Source organism: Ursus maritimus (assembly GCF_017311325.1).
Source record: "Ursus maritimus isolate PB19 chromosome X unlocalized genomic scaffold, ASM1731132v1 scaffold_X1, whole genome shotgun sequence".
Taxonomy (NCBI): domain Eukaryota; kingdom Metazoa; phylum Chordata; class Mammalia; order Carnivora; family Ursidae; genus Ursus; species Ursus maritimus.
In genome coordinates, this window is record NW_024423319.1 from 27,371,098 (window position 1) to 27,377,315 (window position 6,218).

At 41.6% G+C, this 6,218-nt stretch overlaps 1 protein-coding gene across 3 annotated transcripts in view; it reads right to left on the reverse strand.

The window, feature by feature from the left end:
* GRIA3 (glutamate ionotropic receptor AMPA type subunit 3) overlaps positions 1–6,218 on the reverse strand; it is a 282,865-nt gene that overhangs the window by 89,331 nt on the left and 187,316 nt on the right. The window lies entirely within an intron of this gene.

The window sequence follows — 6,218 nt, forward strand, 5'->3', positions numbered from 1 at the left end:
TTATCTTAGCACTCCCAATATCACATAAACTGGTTTCGATAATACAGGCTCTGGAGCTCCTAGAGTCACATTCTAGCTTCATCACTTACTAACTGCATGACCTTCGGTATGTTCCTTAATGCTTTGGTACTTCAGCGTCCCAATTTGTAAAATGGGAAATCCCACTGGTACCTATCCCTCAGACTTGTTGGAAGGTTTGATGAGTTACACACGTGGACAGTTTAGAGCAGCACCTGGCACACAGTACGCATTGCAATACAGGCTGGCCATAATAATAATTATCATCGATTGCAATGAACATAGTTCTGTTTCTTGAGAGTGTTCCACGTTTACCAGCTGCCACAGTAACAAAGACGAATTTTTCCTCTTCTTTAACTTCTGCCCAGCTACAAACAGGTAGCAACGAGGTAGGCCCTGGAGGAATAAACCCACACTGATGAAATTTGGTAAGTCTAAGGAATCAGGGGTATGTAGTACTAGATAAGAAAGACAGAGGTACTAGGAGAGCCTGGAGCCCGACTGGGGATGCCAACTCCAGATTCACGTAGGCCACAATTTTTCCTGGGTCTGTTCCCAGTACTATGAACTAATAAAAGGCCATCTCTGCCGGGTGGAGAGCTTTCCTTACCAATTATTTTACGGTTCAGGGACACTGCATGAAAGACCCTCTATAAATAAAAGTCACTGGAATTACTCATCTGGTGAGTAAGGGTCAAGGAAGTTGCTTCAAAGAAAAAAACATCTGTCTCATTTTCCTAGGATGGAAGGATAGAATACTTATTACTTACAGAAAGTGACAAGCTACTAAGCAAGTCAGAGAGGTAATGGGCTTGCGTTGCAGGAGGGAAAATTGATGTCAAATATTAGGGAGCATCTTGTGAAAGGGAAGGGGACTTGTTCACCACCAAAAGGAAAATGAAATTCCTGTTGAAAGAGAAAGGCTCCAGTGGGACTTCCTGAGGACAAGATGACTGTCCTACTGACCCAACAAACCGAAGCACTATTGTCAGCTCAGGCTTGCAGAGAAGGCGATGTCACACTTCCGGTTAAAGCAAAGGTCCTTTGTTGAGATAGAAATTACTTGCCTGCCTGGTGCATACTGGGATACATGAAGGGTTCTTTACTCTCTGAGCATTGAGTTCTAGGAGAGGAGATAGGTGGGGCAGGGACACTGGCATAGGAACTTAGTAAGGAAATCCTTCCTTACTGAAAGTAGCAAAGGCTTCAAGTCTCATTAAGAATGACATATTTCAGGAGTGCCTGGGTGGTTCAGTTGGTTAAGCGTCTGCCTTTGGCTCAGGTCATGATCCCAGGGTTCTGGGATCGAGCCCCGCATTGTCCCTCTCCCCCTGCCCCTCCCCTCCGGCTTATGTTCTTTCTCTCGCTCACTCCCAAATAAATAAGTAAAATCATTTTTTAAAAAAGAATGGCCTATTTCTAAAGATCTAGCATATTTGGACATGATAGACAAACTGAACAACAGTTTAGGGCTGTCCAGGAGATTCGAGACACCAGGATTAAAACTTTCCGTGAGCGGAAGTAGGACAGGACTACCGCTCAGAGGGAAGTCTATTTTCACCGACATGAATGTCAGTTACAGTTTCCCACCATCCCATCTGGGATCCCTTCTTTAATCACCCTGCACCCCAGTCTAAATTAGGTGCTTCTCCGCTGGGACCCCATAGCACCCTCTGGAGAACCTAACCATCATGCCATTTTAATCATCTCTGTGTTTCCATCTCCCTTACTAGTTGGGGAGCATCTCGAAGATGAGAGTCATTCTTTTTCCTGGGTTCTCAGCAACTAGTACAGGGATTGGAATAGAGCAGGTGTTTAATACACATTTACTGAACAAAGGGACAAGTTTTGATGACTTAGAATTGTGACATAGTTCAACCAGGCTCAGGCTGATATTTTACTATCTGTAGGTTGTGAGGAGGATGATTACCTGATTTTCAAGTGGCTTTAAGGTCTTTAAAAACACTTGTTTGCATATTCACAATGTAAGTGTGAGCTTTCCTCCTCTTGTTTCATGTTTGCATACTAACGTCAAGCCTGGTAACAGTCATTGGTGCTCAGTAAATATTTACTGAATGAATGGTGTGCTTATTTGTTCATTAAAACAGGCCCTGTAGGCGCCTCTATCAGGCAATGATTTTGTTTGCCAGATTTCTTTGAAGGAAGAGAATGATTTATTGAGCAACAACTATGTGCTTGTCACAGTGAGGGATGCTTTTACACATGCATCCTCACTTTTAATTAACTCAAATAAAATGGGATTTCTTTTAATATAGTAAAACCTTTAGTACTTCAGACCATCCTCCTGGTAGTCCCTCTGAACAGTGGAGTTTTACTGAGCATTTATCACAAAGGGAGCATCTGCTTCTGGAAAAGGTTGATATTTTCCAACCTCTCTGGAGCAATAGGAAGAGGCTGGCCTGTAGATACTGGTAAAGCATCCTTTCAGTTCAGTGTTTGACCCTTAGGGCCTGGGAGGAAGGTTACTTACCTGGCTTCTCCCTCAAGCTTTATCAGTGAGTTAGACATGCAGAAACTATGTGCGATAGTATGATCAAGCTGCTATTTTCTAGCCAAATGAATTTCTTATCCTTTACTCTGGTAGCCAGTTTGCTATTTGGGGAAGGTGGTTGTTTGTGTCATGACTGGGGAATCTGTTGGAGATGCTGGTACTCGCCCCTTGAGGTTTCGTTGATGAAAACTCCTTCTGATGTACTCTGAGGGAGTTTTGTATTTCACTCATCATTATGTTTCACCTGACAGTACGAATCTTGTAACTGCTGTGAAGGTTGGATTTAATTCACTGCTCTTCAGAATTGTGCAGTGCCACCTCCATAAAAGTACACTTAGGGCATTTGTTAGGGAACTGACATCATGACATAAAAATCTGTGTGATGGGAGAATGAGTCATATCTCTTTCTTGGAGAGAGACACAGGGGCTACTAACCCCTTTTGATCGAATGCTTCCAACTTGGCAGATTGGAGGCAGCAGTAGGAGAGCCAACTGTGCAGAATGACGTACGTTATGAGGCCATTACAAATTCTTCATTGCGGGTTGCCCACAGAATTATCTTATCGTTGCTTATCTCTTTGTTTCTTTGGATGTCCCAAACGTTGGGGGTAATTAAATAAGTAGAAATAAGAGAGGCTTGTACTATTGATGGCTCATTTTTAAGGCATGCACACGCACATAGCATAAAGCAAAATATTGAGGAAAGAGCCCTTGCTCGGAAAGCTGCGATGAAGGACCGACGCTACTCCTGGTGTGAAGAATGAAATCTGCTCAAAGGCTACCGCCTGAAGCCTTAAATGATCCGCTACCAGTAAATACTAAAAACAAGTGACTTGTTTGCCTATCTGTTGATTCCTTGGACTTCTCTGTAGGCTTTTTCTTTGGGGCACTGGGGAGAAGCTTCCTAAGTTGGCCTAGAAGTATAGCACGGTTCTGCCTTTCCCCATGTGGATTAGCGTGTAGGAAGGTTCTCTTCGGCAAGAGAACTACTACCACACTGGCTCCGTTCCACAGTCCATCCAAGCTCACGGGCTGTCTGATGAGCCAGAGGATGCTGTTGTCCTTTGTAATGTCCGCCTTCAAGTTAGGAGCTTCCTATAGAATATCCCAGTCCCCCTAAAGTAACAGCATATCTCTGGAAAGTGTAAAAATTTTGAAGCTGTTTACATGTTCAACCCATAATTCTTGAGGGTGGTGAGTTTGCTTTACCATCCACAGTGTAGCACAGAACTAAATACTCATTTGCCCTCTATTGGCTATTTCTCAAGCATCAAGGAAGAAGCTTCTAGTTTGAGATTTCTAGGATTTGATGATTAAACATCCATGCTCATCTTTCTGCACACTCTGACATTCTTAGACTCTGAGTTGTGTGTCTTTATAAGGCTCCTGCTCCCCACCCAAATAACCCATCATGGTCTTTACCATTTTTAGAGCTCTCTCGATATCAATTCCTTGACTCCAGGGTACCGCAGGATTTGCTAAGCAGTCTCCAGCACTGCCTCTCCGGGACACATCCACTCGCTGCCTCCTCAGATAACGGAAAGCTTCTGCTATGACCAGTATTGCATCGTGCGTCAGTGCAGATGTATACTGAAATGGAAGTATGGAAAACACGAGATCATGACAAACGACGCCCTTAAAACTTGCCTTGCTCCTTATAATTCTCATTTATCTCCACCTCTTGCTCTACGAAGCCACCCTCTTAATTATTTGAATCAAGAGATCTCTCTGGGCAAGCCCGATTTTGATTCATTCTAGAATGATGCCTCTTTCCTTGTGTGTGCACGTTAAGATGATTAAGATCAAATGGCTCAAGGGAGTCTCTCTCTTGCTCTCAGTACTGTGTTTTGTCTTGAGTGAGTGACTACTGAAAGGCCACGTCCTTTATAGAGAAAAAAATACGTGTGAGGCTAAAGGATGGCATATGTAGGTTGGTTATTGCTGTTTGCAATAGAAAATTCAGGTCTGGTGTTTACTTAGGGGAAAATGGAAATAGCTAAGTTAGACAGCTTGAAATTAATTTGGAGGGAAACATTAATCATTTCTGTCTGGACCATGTTTCTGGCGAACTAGGACCTCTGGCCAGCAATAAATCAGTTTTTGTTTCTTGGGGGGAGCAGAAAACCAAAGCTGGTTTTTGATTGTAGAAAATTACAATTGTTATTGAGTTTTATATCTGATATCAGTGACAATTCACAGGCAGTACTTCATGATGCTGCTTCTTTCAGGCAAGAACACTTAGTTTCTACTCCTTGGATATACTGATATGCTTTACTAGGGATGAGGCCAGTCACTTAATACAAGGGATTTGATTATCTGTGATTTGACGGGGTGGATGCCTTTTCATTAAATGAATCAACAAAGTCTGATTAAAATAAGCTGGCCCCTGTTTTCCAGGACAAATACTGAGAGGATGTAGAATTCTATTGATTTTTTTTTTTTAATGAAGCAAAATGTCCTAGGGGGAGTTTTCTCTGTATAGTATGTCCAAATACGGCCGGGAGTGAATACTTTGTCATCTTTACGGCTATCAATTTACTTTTCTGACTTTTCTCATGTTGCTTTTCTTTTATTTATTTATTTATTTATTTATTTATTTATTTATTTAAAAGATTTTATTTATTTATTTGACAGAGATAGAGACAGCCAGCGAGAGAGGGAACACAAGCAGGGGGAGTGGGAGAGGAAGAAGCAGGCTCATAGCGGAGGAGTCTGATGTGGGGCTTGATCCCATAACACCGGGATCACGCCCTGAGCCGAAGGCAGACGCTTAACCACTGTGCCACCCAGGCGCCCCTCATGTTGCTTTTCTTTTAGAAGCAAATCTTCAAGTGTGACTGTAACAGGGGGCATATGTTCTCTCATGAAAAAAAACAAAAACAAAAAACCTTTGCGTCTGTCCATCCGAGCACTACACAGAGCCAACATGGTGATGGTCTCTTTTCCAGCTGACTGCATGAATTGTCTGCGATTCCAAGCCATGCCAAAAGAGCTATTTAATTTTGACTTTTTCAGCTCCTACTTACCAATGTGTGAGCATGTAAAAAAAAAAAAAAAAAAAGCCCCAAAAGGAAACATTCATAAAATATAGAATAAATGAAGCATCAGGATTGTAATCTCTAGACAATTTTATTTCCTAATCAAAAATATTATCATTTTTTAAAGTGGGCTTTTTGTCTGATTGCTATAGAGCGAGTTTCTATGACTAATACTAAGCAAAAGCAATCTGAAAGTTGTGACCATCTATTTAGAGATTCCATTTTCTTAAGCCATTTAACGGGTTTTACTTATAAAACCATTCTTCTCAGCAAGTTGGGAACTTTATACATACTATGAGTTATCAATGAATAATCCAGAGCTAAGATTGCTTTCCTTCTCTTTTGTACAAGCTCTATAACACCTGAGCGAACATAAACTACTCCGTAGTATCCTTTTCATCCTTTTACCCTTGTCTGTTTTCTTTGTGCCTAAGACACAGTCCCTGACACTTGTCTTAAAATATTGCATAAATGAATTTCTTGCCTCTACCCTTTACCTGCTAAGTCTAAGGATGGCAAAGCAGTGGCCAGGCAGTTATGAAAATCAAAATTTGTAAAAGTTCATTTAAATGTAGTGGGTGGATTTAGTACATTGAAAAAAATTTGAATCATCAGGGAATTGCAAATCAAAAGCACACGAGATATCACCT